At 41.9% G+C, this 24,679-nt stretch overlaps 1 long non-coding RNA gene across 1 annotated transcript; it reads left to right on the top strand.

The window, feature by feature from the left end:
* The first annotated feature begins 184 nt into the window (after window positions 1-184).
* LOC141374586 (uncharacterized) lies at window positions 185-24,192 on the top strand. Its single transcript, XR_012381601.1, has 3 exons — window positions 185-271; window positions 23,284-23,444; window positions 23,562-24,192. It is a non-coding gene; the product is annotated as an uncharacterized lncRNA (long non-coding RNA).
* Window positions 24,193-24,679: the final 487 nt, after the last annotated feature.

Below are 24,679 nucleotides of genomic sequence, written 5' to 3'. Positions count from 1 at the left end.
ATAGCGACTCCCGCCCTCTCTGTCGGCCCCTCCGACTGCCTATTGGCTGGCGCGGAGAGGCCGGGCGCTGATTGGGCCTTTCAAACGTATCTACGCATCTTACTCCCGGCCAATCCGCGCCCGAGTTCCGGCCCCGCCCCGCTAACGCGCCGGGGCGAAAAGGAGAGGGGTGGGGTCTGCCACCGCGCCTGCGCTCCGAGGTGGCCCGGGGGTAGGTCTGCGGTGAAGTGCCTGTTAATCCGCGGAGCTACTCGAGAATCCTGCGAAACACGTACGAGTCTTCCGTTGTGCACATGCGCTGTCCGGGTGACTTGCGGGGTGGGTCTCGCCGCAGTGTGGGGGCCGCCCCTCTCAGGGCCGTGCGCAGTTAGGACCCCGCGGGGGGTGGGGGAGTCCAAGAAAGACACCACCAAATTACCATTACAGAAGGAGGAGAGCGAACGTATGTTTAAGAAGAAATACCATAAATGTCACAGGATCCAAGAAAATATAATATTTTTATTAACGTCCTGGCGCACCTTTTTTCCCTGCATATTTTCGAGTGCTTACTCAGCCTCTTCATTGATACTAATTTTGTAGTATTTTCTCCAGAGAGAATGGAAAGATAATTCAGTCTTTTGCATAGCTGATAGAATTTATTTTATGATTGACATTTTAGATGTTTTATTCAGCTTCATAGGTTGGCCGTATTTATGTGCTTGTGCCGACGTGATTACCGCAGCGTGTGACTGAAAAGGGGGGAGGGTAGCTAAATTTAATATTGGACAAAATCAACTTTAAAACAAAGACTGTAATAAGAGACAAGGGTGTTACATGATGATAAGGGAGTCAATCCAATAAGAGACATTACATTTGTAAATATGTATGCACGCAACATAGCACCTGAACACGTAAAGCAAATATTAACGGACTTGAAGGGGGAAATAGACAGCAGTATGATAATATAGTAGGGGACTTTAATATTCCATTTACGTCAATGGATAGATCATCCAGACACAAATCAATAAGGAAACATTGGCCTTAAATGATGTGTTAGATCAGATGGATTTGGATATATATGGAGCCTTCCATCCAAAAGCAACAATACACATTCTTCTCAAGTGCACATGGAACGTTCTCCAGGACAGACTGTGTGTTAGAAAACAAGTTAGAAAACAAGTCTTCATAAATTCAAGAATATTGAAATCAACAAGCACCTATTCTGACCACTGAAACTAGAAATCAATTCCATGGAGAACACTGTAAAATTCCGTAACTTTGAGCACCATTCGGTCCCTTAGATGGGGCTCTTCACCTCCTCTCAGCCTGCACCCCAATCCTCTCAGGACATCGGGCAGAGATTAAGGGAGAAGTAGGGGGTGAGAACTTTGGAGAGCATGGAGTGTTAAGTGTCCAGGAAATGTACTGTGATGGGCACAGAGATATGCCACCTGGATCTGCCTTCGAGATGCCTCAGCTGCTGGGAGGGCTATCTGCAGGTACTCTCAGCTGTCAGCCTTTTCAGGGATTGCCCCTCAGTTGCAGAGGACCTCCTCACCTATGGTGTGTAGCCGAGGGTGGCCCAAATTCACTGACCGATCTAGATGGGAATATGAGGGCTGGGCCATTTCACTCCAATGGAGGACTTCAGTGGGCCATTTCACTCCAATGGAGTCCTGATGGTTCATTCCAGCTCCTGAACTCTCCATGGGATCCGTGGAGGCAACCTGTCCCATCTTGATACCTTCCCTCCCTTCGACAGTTGTCAACCTGAAGGGCACTTCCCAACAAACACCCTGCACAATAACTCAGTCTTCCAGTCTGATCTCTGCAGGACCCAACCCGTAACAAGGACCTTGCCCCAAGTGGCCACTGAATCTACACATTCAATTTCTCGCTTTTTGAATTTTTGCAGATAGGCTACATTTTCTTCCTCCCCCTCCCTTGGGAGTGTTCAGAAATTTAACATGCTCTTCCCTGTTAACACACAAGTTAGTTTCAAACATTTAACTCATCGCATTTAGAGATTTGAGACTTCAAAATTGGCCTCTCCTGGGGTTTGGTGCCCACTCCTAGGAAACCACTCCCAGATTTCAGGGCTAACCTCCCTCACTGCACTGACTGTCCAAGGATCTGCCTCCATCCCAGGGATTCATGGGCGGCTTCAGGGGAACAATTTCTTAATCTCAAGTTCATGTCTTTAATTGAAATTCCCCAAACACACCCACCCTTAGCCAATCCCCTGTGAACCAACCAAAGCCAGGGCATTGGCTTTTTTCCTTCTGGCCAGAAGCGGAGATCTTTGATGGGAGTTTTACCCATCCCATGGTCCAAAATGGTGGCCCGGCTAAGCAAGGAGCCCTGCAAGATGCTTCTTATTTGATACCATTCCCTACAAACAACCTGCCCCTATGTAACCAGCCTAAACATGTGACCTCAGGATTCCAGAGTGGCTACGCAAACTCCACCCCGCACCGCTTCCGTGTAACGGGGGAGGATCACAAGTCAGCTCCTTCCCTGGTAGCAGAACTGGCTGGGTGCAGCACCCAGGGTCTCACAGGGTTTCCATAGCAACAGAGATGAAGGCGTGCTCAGCCCTGCCGCAGGATCTCCGCTTCTGGTTGCACCTGCATAGCGCCCTCTGCTGGCCTGGCCAGAATTTTCAAGCCTCCAAGTGCTGTTTAAAATTATGGGCATAGGAAATAATTCTCACCGGAATTATTTTATGACTGCTCTCAAAAAATGTGTCTAAATTTTATAAAATTTTTATATAATAGATGGGTATTTGTTCTTCAGAGTTTTCATGCATATAATTCTGTGTTGGAAAGGTGTGGAAATGTCACCACCATCTGTGGTTGGAGAAGCAGTTTTGGGCTGGTCCCAAAGTTGATATAGCAACTGCTATGTAACAGTGAAAACATCGGTCCGAGATGAATTATCAACCACAAGCGTCAAAGCTCTATCCGTTAGGCTGCCAAGAAAAAGGTTCACTCTCTTAGGTGGCTCTGGAGCTGATGGAAAGAGACTGTAGTGGCTGACAAGTTGGCTTTCCAAAAGGTGTCAGTCCAAGTTCACAAATGGTGCTTTGTCTTTGACTTAATGAGTCTACTTTTTGAAATCTATTTTAAGTAATTAAGGATGTTGGCAAAGATTTAGCTGTAGGACCTTTAGTGAAGCACTGTTTATAAAGTCCAACCCTAGATGGGTGGCTGAATAAATGGTCACAGATACGCAGTGTGTTCCATTCACAACAATTTTGAGAAACTGTATATTGGCATCTGAAATGTATGTTATTTTTTTAGTATAAAAGGTTACAGGCTGGTATTATATATCTGCACTTAAAATATACATTGTATATTTTAAAACTTTGGCTATGTATCAAAATGTTTCTAGTGTTACTTCTGGGTGATGGCATTATGGATTATTTTTAATATTAGTTTTCCTTAGCTACATTTTCTAGAACAAACGGGTATTCTGCAATTATGAGCGTGCATGTAATAGAAAACACAGCAGATCTAGTCATATGTTTTTGCCTTGGCTCTACAAAGTTAGAGACCACTTATCCAAACAAGACATGTGTGGCTCCAAACATTCTAAAACTGCTATCATACAGCTGGACAATGTTTTATCATAATGATACCTCACCTCCCAGCTTTTACCCGGAAATGGTTTTTTTCCCCGGGAAAAGTAGGGCTCCAGCTCTCTTTGGTGATATTCCCGCCTCAGCTTCATGTGGTGGGAAATTGCTTTTTATTCTTCACCTTAGGCTTTTTGCAATACAAGCACACTTTTAGGGTCATGATAAATGTGTTTTAATGGACTATCCATTTTAAAAATCAATGAAAAGAATTTATATTAAAAATAGAAGGCAATTAGATTGGTTTGGATGACCTATTTTTAATCAACCCCATTATTTATGGATCTGAAAACTCTGAGGACATCTTTCTCTGAAACATTCAAGGATCAGCTCCTCTGTTATTATGTGTGAATAGTTTTAAAACAGGAGGCACCAGGTTAATTGATAACTTGCTAGATACTTAAAAAAAATTACTTACCTTAGAAGTGTTCCAGGATTATCTCTCTTCTTTGACAAGTCATTGCAATTCTCTTTCCTCCCAGGGTCGAAGGCAGTCCCCTCTGCACAGAAAACACCCTGTTCTGGTTTTTGCAAAGTTTTGGTGCATCCAGTCCTTACTTAAAGTTAACTTTTACGTTCATTCATAGCGTTAGCTCTTCTCTCAACTACCTTTACCTTTTTATATTTAACTACTGTCACCATTTTTGTAAGGTTATTTCCTGCAGGAGATAAGAATTATTTCTGTGTCTCTCTCATTTATCACAATGATTTCTTAACATTGTTGTAAAATGTGCAGAATGTAGGCTTTTTAAGAATTCTCACCTGTTTTCTCATCTTCCATATTTTAAATGTCTTGCTTAATATCCCAGGTTTTTTTTTTCTATTGCTGAGTGGAATGTGTATTTTAGAACTCTTTATGAATTTTCTTAATTCTATTGTTTTGGAAGTATTTGACAAAAACAATAATAACTGCCATTTCAATTCCTACTCCTTTCCATGGTCCATGAGTAGTGTTTTTTTGTTGTTGTTTTTTGTTTTTTACCACACATTGAGTTCATTATGAAAATGTTATGTTCTTCATTTGCAAGTCATTCCTCTGAAATTAAGGATATAATCTGCTACTGTTCAGAGGAGGAGAAACTACAGAAACCATTGTCTCCTTTATTTGGAACATTCATTAGTTATTTGCAGTAAGTGTCCTTGAGCCTGATTGTCCATCCCTGAAGGAACTGCGAATTCCTCATATCATGAAGATGTTGACACGAAATGAGCAAACCTTTTAGAATCTCTAAAAGTGGGAAAGAGAATTTTATTTGAGGCCAAGTTAGGACAGCTGCCTGGGAAATACGCTCTTCACAGGAAGAAAGTGCTCCAGGGAATGAACAGTTTTTACAGGGTTATTTATGTTTTACATCTTGTAAAATCTCAAAAGATTATAGATTAACACATAGGCAGGAATTAGGAGTTTCCCTGTCAAGAAATGCAGGCAGTAGGAGCGTCAGTCTGTATCCCAAGGACAAGATGGTTTTCCTTAAGGCAACTCATTCACAAAGCAGTTGTACTATTTTGTGGCAGGGCATAAACCAGGCTTTTGGTTTGAACAAAATTTTTTGCAGTCCTGTTGACTTGGAAAGAAATCTAAAATGACTTCCCTTGTATATCAGACCTTTAGAGAGTTTTTCTGTCATTATATGAAAAATCTTAGTCAGTTTTGGTTAGGTATAATTTATATACAGTAGCATTTATTGATTCAGTGTAGGGTCTATGAGTTTTAACAAAAGCATAGTCATGTAATAGCCCCAGTGATCAAGATATAGAAGAGTTTCATCAATTCCCCAAATTCCCTTGTGCTTTTGTTGTCAAACCCTTACCCACCCCCAGGCCCGGGCCACCACCTTAGAGTTATTGATTTCAAGTGTAATTCTGTTATGGTCATAGAATCACACTTTGCATAATTTCAGTTCTTTTAAATTTGTTGAGGACTTTTCTTTATGGTCCAAAATATGGTCAATCTTGGTGATCGCACACTTGAAAAGAATATATATTCTGCTGTTGTTATATGTCAGTTAAGTCAAGTGTGATTGTATTATTCAGGTCTTCCATACCCTTACTGATTTTCTGTCTACTTGTTTTATCAATTATGGAGAGAAGAGTTTTGAATTTTTCAACTAAAATTGTTTGTCTATTTCTTCATTCGGTTCTATCAGTTTTCACTCTGTGTATTTTGAAACTCTGCTGCTATCTACATCTGGGATGATTATATCTTCTCAGTGAATTGATCACTTTACCATTTTATAATGTCCCTCTTTATTTGTGGCACATTCTTGCCCTGAGGTCTAACTTGTCTGTTATTGATATAACCATACCATCTTAGGTTTGATTAGTGTTTGAATGGTATATCCTTTTCCATTCATTTTCTTTTAATTTATTTATGTCTTTATGTTTAAGACAGATTTCTTATAGACAGACTGTGGTAGGATATTGCATTAAAAAATTTAATCTGGTATCTCTGCTTATTATTCAGTTAGTTTAGATCATTTACATTTAGTGTAATTATTGATATGGTTGGAATGCAATGTACCTTCTTCCTGGTTGTTTTCTCTTGTCCCATCTTCTTTTTGTTCTCTTTTCCTCTAGCTCAGCTTACTTTTAGATTAATTATTTTCTTTTATTCCATTTTATCTCCAGCTACTGGCATAAGCCTTTTTTTTTTTTAAATGGTTGTACATGGTTTACAACATAATTTTTATTTCTCACAGTCTACCTTCAAATGATATCATATCACTTCAAATATAGCATAAGAGCCTTAAAATGGTATACTTCCAATTCCCCCATTCCATCCTTTGTGCTATTATTATCATGTAAAAGTAAAACTTACACATTATAAACCCTATAACTCATTGTTTCTATCTTTGCTTCAGACAGTTAATTGTTTTTTAGAGCAAATGAGAATATTATTTTTTTATATGTACTTCCATTTTTACCATTTCTGGAGATCTTATTCTTTTTTTAATCTGTTATCATTGTCTTTCTCCCTAAAGAATTTCCCTTGACATTTCTTATAATATGACTACTGGCAATAACATTTCTTGGCCTTAAAAAGTATATGTTTTTTCTAGGCTTTTTTGTGGGGGGTCTGAAAAGCTCTTCGTTTGGTCTTCAGTGTGAAAAATAATTTTGATGGGGTCTGCAGCATAGTGTAGCAGGTGTGTGGGACTCTGGGCCAGTCTGCCTGATTCAGAGCCTGCCTCTGTCACTTCCTAGTTTTGTGTGAGCTTGGGAAAGTATTTACCCTTTTTGTGCCTTTGCTTTCTCATCTGGGGATAGGAAAAGCACCCTTCTCATGGGGTCTTTAACAGCTGCTGAGAATGGCATAGCATGCATGTGTCACCCTTTGTCTAACTGGCTCGCTACTGATGAGTAGATGGTTCTCATCTTTGATCTCTAACTATTGAAAAAAACAGAGCTCTGCATTTCCTTGTCCCTGCATGCCACAGATTGAGAAGTATGTGGAAGTGAGCAGAGTTAATTCAGAGATAGCGAATCGATGATTGCACGTAATATTTGATAGACCTTGCCAAACTGCCGACTTTGGGGTCTACCAGTTGACAGTCTGAGAAGAAATGTACTCCTCAATGTCTAGTGTTATCAAAATCTTTGACCTTTGCTCCTCCAATCTGCTGATCTAGATAAACTTTTAGCTCATGTTAGTTTTCCTTATTATGTTGAGCATATTTTTACAGGTTTAATGGCCACTGTTTTTTTCTTTTTCTGTAAACTGTCCTTTTTTTGGCCTTTTGCCCATGGTAGTCTCTGCTTAGGGGATCAATGGACCTCAAGGGTGGCCCTGACTGAATGACTCTTTGAAAGGGTAATGTAAGGGGATGGGGAGGTGGGTCCTGGGGCAATCCATTTCCTATAAATTACTAATAACAATAATCCTGGTCATGGAGCAGACTGGGCTAAGCTGCTTACATTGTGTCTTTCAATCATCTTGGCAAAGGAAGAGGACAACCCATGTTGAAGTCCCAATTCTGCTTGTGATAAGACCACCTTGGGTGATTTATCTGAGCCTCAGTTCCATCATCTGGAAAATGGAAATAGTGTTTACTTCATGGAGTTGTGTTAATTCAATCAGACAAGCTATGTAAAAGCTGCTGATCCAGTGCTTGACTTGAACTGCGATGGCTGCTAAGGAGCATAGTTTGCTGACTTGCAGGAGTGGGGCTGGGGAACAGGCAGAAGAGAGGGGCTACTTCTAAGTCTCCTTGCAATGCCCTGAGTTGCAGGGACAGAAGCCTGTTGATCCAAGGTACGTAGTTAGAGTGGAATCTGGGTGGAGGCGCCATTTTCCAATTAGCATCCCGAATCTCAGGCCAGGAAAGAACTACCAATTTATTTCAGAGAATAGTTCTTGGATCTAGCTTTAAGGTTTTGAAGAGCCAAATGGAAACCAAATAAGTATTAGCACAAGTATAAAGACAGAGATTTCTAAATGGCTCTGGAGCGGGGGCTTTAGCTAAATTACTTTCTTTCTCCCCTTTCTGGAGGGCAGCCCTTTTGCATTTTCCAGGTATCTACTTTGTGCTTGCTTTCTTGGCTTTTACAGGACACCTACCCTGTTGTGGATGGAGCCTAATGGACCATCTTGCCTCAGAAAGGTCTAACAATATCACACTTCTTTGCCGCAAGCTTGAATGGCTGTGAACGGGCAGTGTTGCTTTCAGGCTGTGGCTTTCTTCCTTATTGGAGTGTGAGGCTGGTACTAAGCTTTCTGATGGCTTTGAGGATGATGGGAAGGAAATTTCTAAGCCGTGGTGTTTCCTTGGGCTGCATTTCCTCTAGCAGCTCATCTGTTGGAATGATGAGGTTCAGCTCTCCTCCATTTGTTGGGGATTTTTACATCCATCTTGGTGTCTACTTGTTCTTTTATTGAATACAAGTCTCAGGGAGGGGAGAATGTCCATTAAAGTCACAGAGAAGGTCAACTGATGTGAAACTAACATCCCGGGGTTGGGCTCATACATCCTTCTGCTGGGAAGAGCAGGTAACACGAGACCCGATCTCATCATTCGTGGAAGCAGGTCAAGAAGGCAGGCATGACTTTGTCAGACCACCTGAAAAAAACCCTCATTGCTACTCACCTACACTGATTCTACTTACAATTCCTCTCTGTTAGGAAACTTGGATGCCAACGTTTGGGAACACAGTTGTCACACAGCCTTGGCTCTATGTTATATTTACAGGGAAGCCTGAATAAATGGTCTTTCTTTCTTCCTGCCTATTGGAGGGGACAGAATCCAGAACAGTGGACAGCGCCACAAATAAATGTTAACGGTGACAGTAATGATGAGAGTAAGTCTACTTTTTTGTTGTTAAATCTCTTCTTTTTTTAATGTGAGATTTAACATTACAGAGGACTGCATAAAACATCCATGTACAGTGGAAAGAATACTTGTAAAGCAAACACCACTGGAACCCCACAAAGATCAAGAAATGAGACATCTCCAGCCCCCCCCCCCAGAACTCACTGTGTGCCCCCTCCCACTTAGGTGACCTCTGTTCTGATGTTGTGGCGCTAGCACCGTCACTCTCCTGCGGTTTTGCAGACTGGGAATGCACCCCTAAATGATAGGTTCTTTTGGCCTGTTTCTGAGCTAAAAATGTACAGTATGGTTTCCTTTGTAATGTGCTGTCCTATCAGGTTGGGAGGAGAACTTTGAGATGGAGTCTGAGACAGGAGGTTTATTTGGGGTCCTCAGGACTGACCCCTGTGGGAGGGAGGGGGTGGCCCTGGGGGTGGACAGAGGGAGAAGTCAGCTGCCCCTGGGGCAGTTCTGGTGCTAGATGGGTCTCTGGATTGCCCCGAGTTGGACCAAAATAGCCAGGCCTTTCAACATCGATCAGTTGTTGGATCTGGACCCCCCAGGAAGGAGCACAACCTTGGGCCAGGTGGTCGCTCTCTACAGCTGAGGTGAGCCAAGAAGAGGCTGCAGCTAAAGGCACTTACACACCAAGGAGCTCAAATGGTGGCTTCTCCATCAGCACAGGAAGATGCTGCTTAGGATCACCATACTTTCAAGGGCCACAAAAATGTTTAAATTTCCTTGAAAATCAGAAGAAAAAAAATGGATATAGCCCAGCTTGAATTATATTAGTCTTTATACCCCCGCAGTCATAAAAATATAAATTTTAATATATATGTATTTTTTTTTTAATAGGGGAAGAGGCCCATCATGAAAGCAACATTACCTAGGGCACCTGAGAGTCATAATGCTGCCTTGTTGGGTCCTGGGTTACAGGGGTCTGGGTGGTACAGCACAGCATCCCCTGCAGTCCGTGAGCATGGCATTTGCTTTTGGCACCAGATAATTCTTTTATTTTATTAAGAAATTTCCTCACCGCCCCATGCCCCAATTTTGCTGAACATTTGGATCTTTAATTTTATCAACATTTTGATCTTTAATTTTTCTTTTTTTAAAGATTTTATTTATTTATTTGAGAGGGAGAGAATGAGAGATAGAGAGCAAGAGAGGGAAGAGGGTCAGAGGGAGAAACAGACTCCCTGCTGAGCAGGGAGCCCGATGTGGGACTCGATCCCAGGACTCCAGGATCATGACCTGAGCTGAAGGCAGTCGCTTAACCAGCTGAGCCACCCAGGCGCCCTGATCTTTAATTTTTCAACTGCCATTTTGGTGTCTATCAATATGATAGTGTTGGTTTTTACCTTCACCCACCTAGTACTGTGAGTTGTCCTTATTAATTTCCCAATGTTAAATAATCCCAGAATATATCCCACTCGGTCAAAGAGCTTTGCCCCTTCTCCTGCTGCTGGACTTCGTTTTTATCCATCATTGTAAATGAGCATGTTCCATAATTTTCTGTCTTTGTCCTATCCTAGTCAGGTTTTTGTTGTCTTAGCAACTCCTTGTTTGGTTGAATAAATTGGGAAACTTTCCATCTTTTGTGTGTGTGTGTGTGTGTGTGTGTGTGTGTGTGTGTTTTGAAAAAGCATAAATGACACGGGGATTATCTGTTTAGCAAAATTGGTAAAACTTTATGATAAAGCTCTGTGAGATTTGAGATGTGTTTAGCGTGCAATAAATGTCTCCTGCCTGGTTTTTTAAAGTTATAAATCCCAAACGGTGCTTCATGGAAAACTTGTTTTGCAAGATCTTAAAAAAAAAAAAAAAAAGTTTCCCTGGTTGAAAACACTGGTTTAAGCTAAGTTAAACCACTTTCTTTACAAGATTCTCAGAGCCTTTGTATTCTAATTACATCTTTAAGAGGCACTAACAGATTCCTCGCTTCTCAAAATTGTAAGACCCTCATGTCCTGCAGAGCACAATCTAAGGAATACTAAAATATGTTCATTTTTTGGTCTCTTCCCTAGAAATTTTAGGTTTTACTCCTTGTTGTTGTCAACATGCCACTTTAATTGTTTTGGCAGACTAGAAACCATGTAGTAAAACTTATTAGAAGTGTGTCAAAAGTAATCATACACTGATTCTTTATGATCTCCATGAGAGCTTGAGGTAATTTTCCATGGACGAAATGGTTTTTATACATAAATATTGGAATACCTATTTTGGCTGCTGAGCAATCACTTCTTCCTGGGTTCTTGGCCATGTTCTAGACCTGAGCTGTCCAGTGCTCTTGCATATAGCCATCTGGCTATTAGAATCAAAATTAATATTTAAATCTCAGTCACTCTGTCACACTAGTCACATTTCAAGCGCTCAATAGCCAAATGTGGCCTGGTCACTGGCTACCATACTGGACAGAGCAGATAGGGGCCTATCCATCATCATCAAGTTCTGTTAGACAGGCTGTTCCAGATGGTTGATCATGACAGGTAACTGATGAATCTGTATTTTAAACCAGGACTCCTAACTTAACTTGGAAGAGTATGTACTAATGGTCTTATATGATAACTAATGTTTTAGTCTCATTTAATCTCACTTTTCTGAAATAAATTCTCCAAGTAGAGGCAGGCAGATTTGTTTATCCAATAAGGGAGGACCTGATTTCAGTTTCATAACAATGTTTGATGTGAACAGTTTCAGACTCAGTAAGAATTTACTTTCTAAATGCCTTAAAGATTAATTTTATCTCCCCACAAGACTGTCAGTGCTTATAGACAAGGACCACATCTTCGTGCCCATGGCCTAAGCATGTCATAAAAATTTGTTACCCTAATGATTAATTTTCAAGATGATGGAGTTCACAAAGGCAAGTCATTACATTTGAGCCAGAGATAACTTCTCACAACAGAACTTCAAATGATACTTTAGTTGATGAATGCTTTGATGGCAGCTCTGTTAATGTGCATTGGCCCAAGCCATCATACAGATATGGTATAGCCCATTGCTTTAGTGATAAAAATCCAAAATCCTTAGCATGGTCCATGAGACACTGTGTGATCTAGATCAGCCTACATATCGAGCCTCATCTCACAAGACTCTTTTCTCTTTCTAGAGTGCTCCAGCTATACTGGCCTTCTTCCAGGTCCTTGAACGTCTGGCTTCTCCCTCCGGTTCTAGTGGATGAGCTCAGCAACCCGTTATTTCAGAATGAATTGTTATTCTGGTGGGGCTGTCAATCATATGGCCTCACCTCTGCTGCAGAGGTGAGGGTGTTACTTAGGATGGGCCAGTGACATTCCTTTATGGAAGGACGCTGGGAGAGAAGCCTCCTTCCTTCTAGAGTTGCCAGCCCCCAAAGCTGTCTGTGGCTCACATGTGCCCAGGCTTTGCCCTCTGGCATCCAGGAAACCATGTGTGGTAGGGGAGAATGAGGGCATCACTCAGAGAAGCAAAGCTGAGGGGCGAAAGAGTTGAGTGGGGACAGAAGGGCTTCTTAAGCCAAGCACAGAAAAATATTAACAGTAAAAAGAAATGGATACACTTGGCTACATTAAACTTAAGATAAATCAAAAGATACCATAAAGTAAAGAAACAGAGTGGGAGAAGCTAAAACAAAAGCATATTTAATGACACAATAATATATAGTGTATTTATTCTAGATCAATATGAATCAATCAGTCAAACATGGGGCAGAGATTTGAACATGCCCGTCTCAACAGCAGAACTCTCAATGGCCGATAAACACATGACAAAGCGCTCTGCTTCATTCATAGGGAAATATAAAATAAAATGACAATAAGATACCATTATGCACTATTGCGTTGGTAAGAATTTAAAAGTCTGGTAATAATACCACGTGTTGGCAAGGATATGGAGCAACTAGAATTTGAACACCCTGCTGATGAGAATGTAAATTAGGTCCACTACTTTGGAAAACACTTGGACATTATCTACGTACTTTCAACCAACGATTCCATGCCTAAGGAGTGTATGCCCCAGAGGAAGTATATATACCCTTAGAGAAGCTCGTGAACATGTGCAGAAAGGAACACATAGGAGAATATTAGTAGCAGCCCCAAACTGGAATCATACTGCATCAGTTTGCTTAGGCTGTCATAACAAAGGACCACAGACCAGGTGGGTAGCTAAAACAACAGAAATTTATTTTGCCACAGTCCTGGAGCCTGGAAGTCTGAGGTCAAGGTGTTGGCAGGACTGTTTTCTTTGAGGCCCCTCTCCCTGGTTTATAGGTGTGGCCGTGTCTTCACAGGATCATCTCTGTGTGTGTGTCTGTGTCCTAATCTCCTCTTCCTAACTGGATTAGGACCCACCCTAATGGTCTCCCTTTAGCGTGATTACCTCTTTAAAGGCCTTATCTCCAAACACAGTCACCTTGTGAGGTACTGGAGGTTAGGACTACAACATTTGGATTTGGGCGGGGGCAGGGTGGGGTGGGGAGGGACACACACAATTCATCTCATAACCGAAACCAGATGTCAATCAATAGTAGACATGTGGCATATTCAAACCACGGACACCTATTGCAGTACAAAGAGCTGAACTACACATAATGAGAAAACAGATGAATTTTTACAAAAACAGTGCTGAGCCAAGGGATTTTTATAAAACAGTATTTTTTGAATTTTACAATATTTAAAATTTACAAAAACAGTATTGGGCCAAAGAAGCTGTGTTGCACACTGTGACGTGCCACTTAGATTCTGTGATGAAGGGCTCCGTGCCTCAGCCACTGGGAGGGTGGTTGGCAGACACACCCGGGGCAGGCAGCATCTCCAGGGGTCGCCTCAGTTATAGAAAGCTGCCTCAGCCAAGGACACACGCAGCCAGGGTGGTCCACACCCATGACGGATCACTGTGCCCGTCTTGACCCAATCTGAGTCAACTCCAAGGGTCAACCAAGGCTGGAGTTGGACCTGAGCAGAGGCTCAACCCTCTGTCCACTTTTGCTTCTGCCCCCAACCTTCCCTTGCACAGGTACTGGTTCCAAGGACAGTCTTCAATAATTATTCTGTGTTCTAAACTCCATCTCAAAGTCAGCCTCCTCGGGGACGCAATTTGAGATAGTTATTTCCAAGGTGGTTCTACAAAGAAGATTGTATTAGTTTCCTAGGGCTTCCCTGATAAGTGACGAGGAACTGGATGGCTTAAAACAGCAGTCTGGAGATTGTAACTCTAAATTAGTGTGTCAGCAGGGTTGGCTCCTCCTCTAGGCTCTGGAGCACAATCCGCAGGCAATCCTTGGTGTCCTTGGCCTGAAGATGCTTGGCTCAGCTCCAGTCTCTGTCTCCATCCTCATTTCACCTCCTCTGTCTTCTTGGCTTCTCTGATAAAGACACATGTCTTTGGATCCAGGGTCCACTCTAATCCAGGATGATCTCAGTTCAAGATCCTCACCGCAGTGACAACTGCAAAGATTTTTCCAATACAGTTCCATTTACAGGTTCTGGGAGACATGTCTTTTTGAGGGACCACTGCTCAACCCACTACATAGGTGATAAGATGGGGTTTTGGACCTTGTCCTGATGGGAGCCGGGTACCAAGTGGAGGTCTAATTGTTGCTTCTTTCTCTGGTGGTGGATGAGGAAGGTGCAGTGTTGGAAGGGAATGTGTTAACTGGTGCAGTGTTTCAGGCAGTCGGGACATATGGCGGGAAGTAGCAGCCCGAAGAACAACGGAACAGGATGGCTATGATAACTGGACTGATGTTCTGGGCATAGATAATAAACTGAGAGCAGAGGTCTCCTTGGTAGCATAGAAAGAGGCTCATCTCCTGCAGGAGGGAGGCAGAGAGAGCCGAGGTCCAGGCCCGGGACTGAGTGCTCAGTGTGGCTGAGCTCTGGAAAAAGTGAAATCCCCAAACAAGGCAGGTGTACTGTGCCCAGGTCGGGCCTCTGGTTGGGAATGAATGGGACATTCAGGCTGGTGTCTCCAGCAACCTGGCATTCCCAGAGCCTTGGAAAGAGCTCACTGGTCCTTATGAGTGAGGACCCCCTCCCCTTTTACTTGGAGACGATGCAGTCTTTAGCCTCTCCGGACAGCGTGAGCCTCTCCTGCGCTTGGCTGTAACTAGGGCTAAGTCAAAACAAAACCTAGCAGGTGCTGCGCTGGGTATGCCACAGGCTGCAACACCAAGACAGCATGTTCCAAAAGGAGCCAGGAGCCCACAGCGGTAACTATGACAAAATTACAGGGGTATTACTATTTAGAGGGACAGGTCTGTGTGTTAGAAACATTATAATTATGTCTATGCAGCATATGATTATATCAACATTAATATAAAGAACTACCCAGTGTATTGTGTGTAAAAAAAGAAAGAGTTTAAACACCGGGAAAAAATAAACCGATGATTCGCAGATGATACAATTGTCTACTGAGAAAATTCAAGAGAATAAGTCAACTGAGAAACACGTAGAATTAAGGATTTTATCAAGTGACTGAATTTTCTCCCCCTAGTCTCCCTCCTTTTCTACGTAACTGAAATAAAAAAAAAATTAAATACATAAGTAAAATTTTCTAGTTTTCTCACATATCAACCACTAACTATAATATATTGTAGAAAAATAGAAAAATTGGAATATAAATAATAATATATAAAGTCTATATGATTGTAACTGCGAAATTTTTTTGAAGGAGGCAAAAAATTTAAAAAAATTGAGTGATATACCATGTCCTTGAATGGCTAGACAAAATGTGGTATAGTACAACTGTTAATTCAGGATTAATGAACTAATTGGTCAATTGGATATTTAACTATATAACTTTTTTTTAAAGATTTCACTTATTTATTCATGAGAGACAGAGGAGGAGAGAGAGAGAGGGAGAGAGAGAGAGAGAGAGAGAGAGAGAGAGAGAAGCAGAGGGAGAAGCAGGCTCCCAAGGAGCAGGGAGCCCGATGCGGGACTCGATCCCAGGACCCTGGGATCATGACCTGAGCCGAAGGCAGATGCTTAACCATCTGAGCCACCCAGGTACCCTAACTTTTTGTTTTTTGAACAATGGCTAATTATAAAAAATTAGTCAAGTAATGTAGAAAGTGCAAAAAAGAGAAAGAAGCTGAAGGGAATTATGTAGAAATAATTATTATAATAGGTTTAATACTCTTTCAGACAGGTGTCTCTGAATATGACATATATAGATCTATGTATACAAGCTCACATTAGAATACTACTGAACTTCATATTTCAGAACCTGCATTCTTCATTCAATAATACATCATGGACATCTTTCCAGTTTAAATAAGGATACAACCACATCATTACAGCATTCCCTTGGGATGTACCAAGATTTACACGAGTGGTTCTCTATTCTTGGGCATTGTCGTTATTCTTTTCTGTAATTAAAAATGCTACATACTAAATAGTTTATATATTTTTCATAATTCCAAACACTATCCTAGTGGATTTTTTTTTTAAATTTATAAAAGGGACAGAAAGTGCATCTGGAATTACAAATGTACAAGTTTAGGCAGGAAATATTTCAAAGAGAAAACCAACGTGGGATATTTGTCCTACAAGATGTTAAAATACCTTCTAAAGCTATAATGATTAGAATATGGGTAGACAAGCCAAGTTTCAGAAACAAAGCAAAATAACTATTTAGAAAAAAATTGAAGTTAGATTCTAATCTCTCACCATGAGCAAAAGATACATTTCAAATTAAGTAAATATTTAAATATAAAATGTATTAGGACAAATTATAGGCTAGCATTAATATAACTGTGGGGTGTGGAGTATATAAGCCTGATACTGAAAACCAAAACCACAAAGGAAACACCAGATAGATTTTACTTTAGTAAAGAAAATTAAGAACTTATATACACAAAACATTACATCTTTATGATATAGAATGGTTCTGTTTGACAGAAATACAATGGGAGCCACATATATGAGCCACATATGTAATTGTAAGCTTACTAGTAGATACATTAAGAAAGTGAAAAGCAGGTGACATTATTTCAATGACATATTTCATTTAATTCAATGTACCTAAAATATTACCATTTCTACATGTAATCAATATGATTTCACTCATATGTAGAATTTAAGAAACAAAACAGATGAAATAGGGGATGCGAAGGAAAAATCAAACAAGACGAAATCAGAGAGGGAGGCAAACCATAAGAGACTCTTAATCATAGGGAGCAAACTGAGGGTTGCTGGAGGGGAGGTGGGTGGGGGGATGGGGTTACTGGGTGTTGGGTATTAAGGAGGGCACGTGATGTGATGAGCACTGGGTGTTATAGGCAACTGACAAATCACTGAATTCTACCCCTGAAACTAATAATACACTATATGTTAACAAAATTGAATTTAAATAAGAAACTAAAGAAAACATTATTAATGGAATATCTTATGTTCTTTGCTTTCATGACAAGTCTTCAAAATCTGGTATGTATTTTATACAAGCAGCACATCTCACATGGGAACAGCCATATGTGAAGTCTCAATAGCCATATGCGGCTCTAGAGGTTACCGTAATAGGTAGCACAAACACAGGGGCCCCTGGTGGGCTCAGTGGGTAGAGCGCGTCACTCTTGATCTCGGGGTTGTGAGTTTGAGCCCTAGGTTGAGTGTAGAGATTACTTAAAAATAAAATCTTAAAACAAGATAGTACAAGTATAAACTATTAAACATTAAAAGCCAAATGAAAACTCGGAAAGGTAAGGTGTTTTCTTCGCGTGTGTCTGAGGCAAGTAGACCCATAGAAAAATGGGTAAAGGATAGGAACAAGTAATTCACAAACGAATTAATGAGCATATAAGGATGTCCAAGTACTAGTGATCAAATAAGGCAGATTAAAATACAATAAGATAGGTTTACCTATCGTACTGTGAAATGTTGTAAGACAAATTCTAATTTCCTGGATTAGTAAGAATATGATAAAATGGATTCTTGTAGATGTTGCAGTTGGAAATGTAAATAGATACAACCTTTGTGATAGCAATATGTATCAAAAACCGTAATAGATGTTTCCTCTGAAGTGGCAATTCTGTTGTAGGAATTTATCCTAGGGAGGTGTTATTAGTGGCTAGGGCTGCTGTAACAAAGTACCACAAGCTGGGTGGCTTCAAACAACAGAAATGTATTGTCTCACAGCGCTGGAGGTTAGAAAGTTCAAGGTCAAGGTGTCAGCAGGGTTGGTTCCTTCTGGAGGCTCTGAAGGAAAAACTCGTTTCACACCTCTCTCCTAGCATCCGGTGATTTGCTAGCAGGCTTTTCCCTGGCTTATAGAAGCGTCACCTGCTCTCTGTCTTCCTCTTTGCATGGTGTCCTTCCCTTGTGTACCTCTGTCCCCCAATTTTTCCCTTTTGTGGGACATCGGTCATATTGAATGAGGGACCCACCTTACTCCAGTATGACCTCATCTCAACTAATTATATTGGCACTGACCCTCTTTCCAAATAAGGTCACATTTTAAGGTACTGGAAATCAGGACTTCAACAAAGGAATTTTGTGGGGGCAGGGCACAGTTCAACCCGTAACAGAAGGTAAAGGTGTGAACAAAGATTTGGTTGCAAGAACTCTCCATGCCCACTTTCCTGACCTTGGCTAAGCCACCACCATTCTCATTTGGATTTTGTAATTACCTTCCCACTGGTGATGATGCTTTTAGCCCTGCCTTCCTGTGGCTCTGCTCTCCATAAGCAGCAGTTGCGAAGAACACAACTCAGTCCTGTCCCTCCTCTGTTAGGAACGCTCTGCGGCTCCCCTCTTACGTAGGGTAAAATCCCAAGTACTGACCTGCGTTCTCCAACGTCCTGTGTCATCTGCTTCTCCCATCCCCTCTGCCTCTTGCCTGCTCCACTCCAGACACGGGGGCCATCTTGGTGTAACTTGAGCACCTGTCCTTCTGTCTGGATGTGCTTCCCCTGGGTATATGTGCTTGACTCCCTCCTTCACCACATATATTTCTCTGCTCAGGTGTAAGTTCCTCACCTGGTCACCCGGTTAACATACCAACCTCCCCCCTGCTCTCATTCGATTTCCCTTATAGCCCTTGTCGCTGTCCCACAGATTTTATGTTTGTTTTTTTCCTGTCACTTTTCCCCGGTTGGAAGGGATTTTATTTGCTCCTTGCTATACCCTTATTGCTTTGAACAATGCCTGGCATAAAGCAGACACTTAGTAATATTTCTTAAGTCAAAGAATGAATAAACACATGAATGAATGTTTATTGCAATGCTGTTTATAACATACAGAAACTGGAAACATTATTTGTTCAAAAAAAGAGAGGGCATGACTAAATATATTATGGTAGCTTCTAGAATAGAATAATAAATCTTAGAAATATTATTTATCAACATGAAAATATTCCTGAAATGTTAAAGTAGAAAATGTAGATTTTAAAACAGTATACCTTGAATGATCTATTTTTTTTAATTTTAGAGAGAAAGAGAGAGAGAGAGAGAGAGAGAGCAGGGGGAGGGGCAGAGGAAGACAATCCTGGAGCGGACTCCCCGCTGAGTGGGAAGCCTGCTGTGAGGTGACCCCAGGACCCTGAGATGATGACCTGACCTGAATTAAAGCCAAGAGTCAGCTGCTCAACCGACTGAGCCACCCAGGCTCCCCTTGAATGTTCTACTTTTGGAACATATACCTGGTTACTAAAATCTGGACAAGTATCCAATGACATGCGAATAGTAGTTTTCTCTAGTGTGGGATTATAGGAGATTTAAATGCATTTTTATGGACTGTTCTTTCCTAATTTCTAATTACCTATGTGAATTTTAAAAAGTTATTAATAGAAAAAAAGAATAAGTGAAAGTATGCAGCATATTTTAAAGACCTTTGCTGCAAGAATAGCTAAAAGGCAAGGAAAATCACTAATTAAAGTGGAAGTCAAAAGTCACTGGCAGCCCCGTGCCACGATGATGCAGGTAAACCTGCTGGTGATTGCACACATCTGCCACACATACTAAACACTCCGGAATGTGTGCCAGGCACTGTGCTAGGTGATTCTGTCACTTAACTTAGGGGGAGGGGTGTCTCAATGCTGCCTGTGTATTTGAATCACCCCGGGGAACTTTTAAAATACTGGTGTCTGGATGGCCAGGCTCCACGCCAGATATTCTGCTATCATTGGCCCTGGGTGCCTGGGCATCAGTATTTTTAAAAACCCTCCTGATGGGGGCAGCTGGATGGCTCAGTCAGTTAAGCAGCTGACTCTTGATTTCGGGTCAGGTCATGATCTCAGGGTCGTGGGATTGGGCCCTGTGTCCGGCTTTACACTCAGTGGGGAGTCTGCTTGAGGATTCTCTTTCTCTCTCCCTCTGCCCCTCTGCCTACTTGCTCTCTCTCTCTCCCTCTCTCTTTCTCAAATAAATAAATAAATCTTAAAAAAAACCCTTCCCGATGGCTCTAATATGCATCCCAGGTTGAGAACCACAGCATTAACTAATTTTGTATCTCATGACAACCCTCAAAGGAAGATTCAACTATTATCTTCATTTTATAGATGAAGGAACTAAGGCTCAGAGAAATTATGCAACCTGCCTAAAGTCACACAGCTTGTCTGTGATGAATGTGACTGGAACAGAGGCAGCCTGGCTTTAAAGCGACCCTCTTAAATGAGATCTATCTGGCTATGTGCCATGCTGGAATGCCAGATACCTGGGTTTCATCTCATCCGGGTCAGCATTTAGCTGAAATATGGGTAAATAAAAAGGTACAGTCTATTCAAAAGTACTTTATAACTGATAAGGAACTATTTAAATGTGAGAAATTATTATTTAGGGTCATACAGTTTCCCATTTGAAATCTTATTCTTTTACTGAATGGTATCTATGATTTGACCAATATCAGGTTTTTCATCCTTTTTTTAGAAATAAGGCCTTAAAATCTACTCTTCTTTTAGTAGATTATTTTTACCAACTATCTAAATTTGAGATGAAACCGCAGTGGTGAGAATGTCTGGGGAAAGAGTCTAGCGTGTGAATTATACAGAAGAAAAGAATTCAAATCCCAAGACTTGAAATGGATGAGGCATTTCTAAGTTAGTCAACAGGAACAGTTTCCCCCTAGGAATTGCTCGCTAGTTTTTGGGGCGGTTCATCAGTTACACAACAGAGACCAAGCACTCTCTGACTGTCTTGGGTGTCCCAGAATGCCAGAAGACATCAGCCCTGTCCTCACAGAAGTCACAACACAGTGGGGGACAGGGGTAGCGGCAGTGATGGTCACATGAGGTGTGACTCAGGGAAGCAAAGGGTGGGAACTGAGAACAAGGTTCTTGAAATAGGAAATGAATGAGTTGGGTCTTTCAAGGCTGTGTAGACCTTAGCCAGGCAGAGAAGGTGAGAGAGAAAATGCCCTGATAAGAGAGCAAGCCGACATGAAAAGCATGGAGGAGAGAAGGCATCAGGTCATGGTTGTTCAGCCTGATGGGGGCATGAGATCAAAGGCAGTCATGAAAAAAAAGGGAAGGGATGCATTGGCCAGCCAGCTTGTTGGTTTTTAGATAAGAAGGCAGGTTGGAGTTTAGTAGGTTGAGCCAGGCTGGCAAATGGTTTTCCCAATGAGTTGGCACCTGCAGCTGAGTTTGTCTTGGAGTGAAAACATCTTCCCCACCATCACCACTACTTCTATCCTGAGTCACCTTCACCACTTTTCCTACCTCTCCCCTGGCACTGGGGAGGTTTCTGTGCTGTATACAGCAGGCACTGTTGTTACCGCTAGAGATCCCAGAACAGGAAACAGCACAAAGGCAAAAAGAGACTAGAACAGCCGTATGTTAAATACCGTTACCTGGACTTGAGTTCTGAGTTCATGTTCCCTGGGCGGGGTGGGGGGTTGACCAGATGTCATAAAGAAACCAGGGACAAGTCTGATCTCATGCTCGTGGGTGTGGCCAGGACAACCAATGGGCCATCTAATCAGGATGCTATCTGAGCCAGGACACTGCCTAAGATGCCCATTGTGTCGGACCACCAATTCTTAAGAATAGCATCATCTCTGTAATCAAGGAACTTAATGGCTTCCCCCTTTCCCCCCTCCCAAAAAAGTTGTAAAAATTCTCACCATAACTTTAGGGAGTGGAGGGCAGGAGAAATAAGTTCCTTGTAAGGATGAGGTTGATTTTGATCCCAACAGCTTATTCTTTCTTTCCATGCCAGTCACAAGAGAGAAAGCCTGTCTTGAAGTGGAATCTATAGTCTGTCCCTTTAAAGAACACATTAAAGCACCCAGTCCTAAGTGGTTTTAAGCACACAGCATCAGAGGAATTGATAAATAATTGATATAAATTAATGGCCAATGAAAGAAACATATCCGCACTGATCTATAATTACTGGAAGCAACCTCATCTATTTTTCATAAAAGTGTCGTTTCATTGCAGTCTTTTTTTTCCTAAAATTCAGTGTATTTAGAATTTAAATTGTTTTCAATAATTGCTTTCAACTGCTTTCAAATGGCTGAGCTTCTCTGTCAAAATGGGCATCAGAGAAGCCTGTGATTTGGGTGTTCCTATCTTATCTTCTGATCCTGCCTGGCTCTCACCTGGAATAGCGGTGCAAAAGAAGGGATTTGGGATGCCCAGGAACACCTGTGGCACACGCTTCAGGTGACTGTAGCTCTGAATGAGGCTCTCATCAAGCCTCGGGGGGGAATGTTGTTGCTTCAGAAGCTTGTGGGAGCCAAGGCCGGGGTTGGCACGAGAACAAGTTTACAGCCAAACCGACTGACGGTTCCACTGGGTCCAGCATAGACATATGATTTCACAATGAAACGAACATTTTAAGCAGTGGTTGAGACTTCAGCTAGTGTTCTAAATTAACTGCAATTTAGAACAATTAAGAACAATTATTCAGGCAAAACAATAACAACCAACACCTGGACCTGATCTGGAAACTGACTTTTGTTGTGAAGAGCACAGTCTCTGGAGCTGGACAGACTGTGGTTCGGTTTCTGGATCTGACACTTGTAGCCAAACGTGGGCACATTACCTCATATTTTTGAGCCTCAATTTCCTCATCTGTGAAGTGCAATAATGATGCCCACTCCATGGGGTGAATCAGAGACCAAATGAACTGAAACAGCCAAAGCTTTTGGTACAGTGACTAAAAGCTGGTATTTGACAACCAATCAGGACAATTGAAATCGGTCATTTTGAGAAGACCTGTCTCCAAAGTGGGCACTTAAGGCATTAAGTGTCATCTTGAGGGGCGCCTGGGTGGCTCAGCCAGTTGAGCCTCTGACTCTTGGCTCAGGTCATGATCTCAGGGTCGTGGGATCGAGAGCCACGTCAGGCTCTGTGCTCAGCAGGAAGTCTGCTTGAGATCCTCTCCCTCTCCCTCCCACTCACTCTCTCTCAAATAAATAAATAAAATCTTTTTTTTTTTTAAAGTGTCCTCCTGAGGGATAAGGGATGTGGAGACTATGGTCCAAGCGAATGTAACCCTTCATTTGCATGATAGCTCCTCAAAGATTCTGGCTAGCTGTTCACAGACTCTATTTTCTTTTCTTCCTGGTCACACAGCTAGACTACATTCCCAGGTTCTCTTCAAGGTAGGTGTGCTCACAGACTAGGTTCTGGTTGGTGTAATGTAGTTGGAAGCCATATTTGTCACGTCTAGGCCCAGTCTCACGATTTCCCACTTCCCTTTTGTCTGCTGAATTTCACAGGTGATCTAACAGAGGGCTGCAGGGCCCAGTGGATGCCAGAGTCACAGAATGATGGAGATTGGTCCTTGAACACGGTGTGGGCAGCTGCCTCCTAAACACCCACGTGTAACTTAGGCATGAAGAAGAAAGACATTTTTTAAAAAACTGTTTTTTTTTCCATTAGTCCTCAGAGATAGAACATGTTGACAAGGGATTACCATTACAGAAATAGTCTCCAGGCATTTTTGCACACACACATCATTTTATCCTCATGGAAGTCTCCTGGGGCACAGAGATATGCCCAAGGCCCATGGTTACATCTGATTAAGTGGACCCAATCCCCAAGTCCTGTAGACTCTTGATTAAGAAGGTAATGTTCTTTGTTGATTGGTAGATTGATGAGTCTAATTCAATATTTTTACAAGCTCTAAAGACATAAGATGAATCGGTGCCCAAAGATCATGAGTTTAGCTACACTGAATTCTTGAGTTCCATCTACAATGGTGCCCCCAAATCAACTGTCTGCCAGGACCAGGCAATGATGTCAGTGTGTAAGTCAGTGTGAGCAGAGACTGGGGGAATCAGCTAAAGATGCCCGAATGGAAGATCTCAAAACACTGTACTGGCCTAACAAGAAATATATTGGGTTGGGTTCAGCCCACCAGCTCCCAGCTGGTGACCGCTGCTCTACAACATCCCCCAAAATGGGCTTGTGGTCTGTGCACAAGCCGACCATTGAATTGTATTTGCTGGTAACAGTAATTGGCGAGGGTAGACACATGACCTCGGTCAGGCCAATCAGAAATCTAAAGATTCCATTTTGAGACTTCTGTTTATGTGGTCTGGGAAGTGGACACTCTTTCCCCTATGGGCTTTGCACAAGAGATGATGTAGATCTAGCTGTGTGGTCATCCTAGAATCATGAGTAGAAAAACATGTCTGAGAACAAAGCCTGGAGAGAGGAATACACAGACAGAGGCCAGATCCTGGTGACGTTATCTGAGCCCCTGACCAAGCTGATCCTTAAGATGGTATGACCTTGTTACTTTCAGTTTCCTGAGCCAGTAAACCCCACACTTACTTATGCCAACTTGAGTTTGGGTTGGGTTTTCATTTACTTGTAGCAGAGAGTCAAACAG

This window comes from Callorhinus ursinus, unplaced genomic scaffold, assembly GCF_003265705.2.
Source record: "Callorhinus ursinus isolate GAN/ISIS: 27379988/994484 unplaced genomic scaffold, GSC_fseal_2.0 scaffold2, whole genome shotgun sequence".
Taxonomy (NCBI): Eukaryota; Metazoa; Chordata; class Mammalia; order Carnivora; family Otariidae; genus Callorhinus; species Callorhinus ursinus.
Note: the sequence above shows the minus strand (reverse complement) of the source record. Positions and strands in the feature narration are given on the sequence as shown.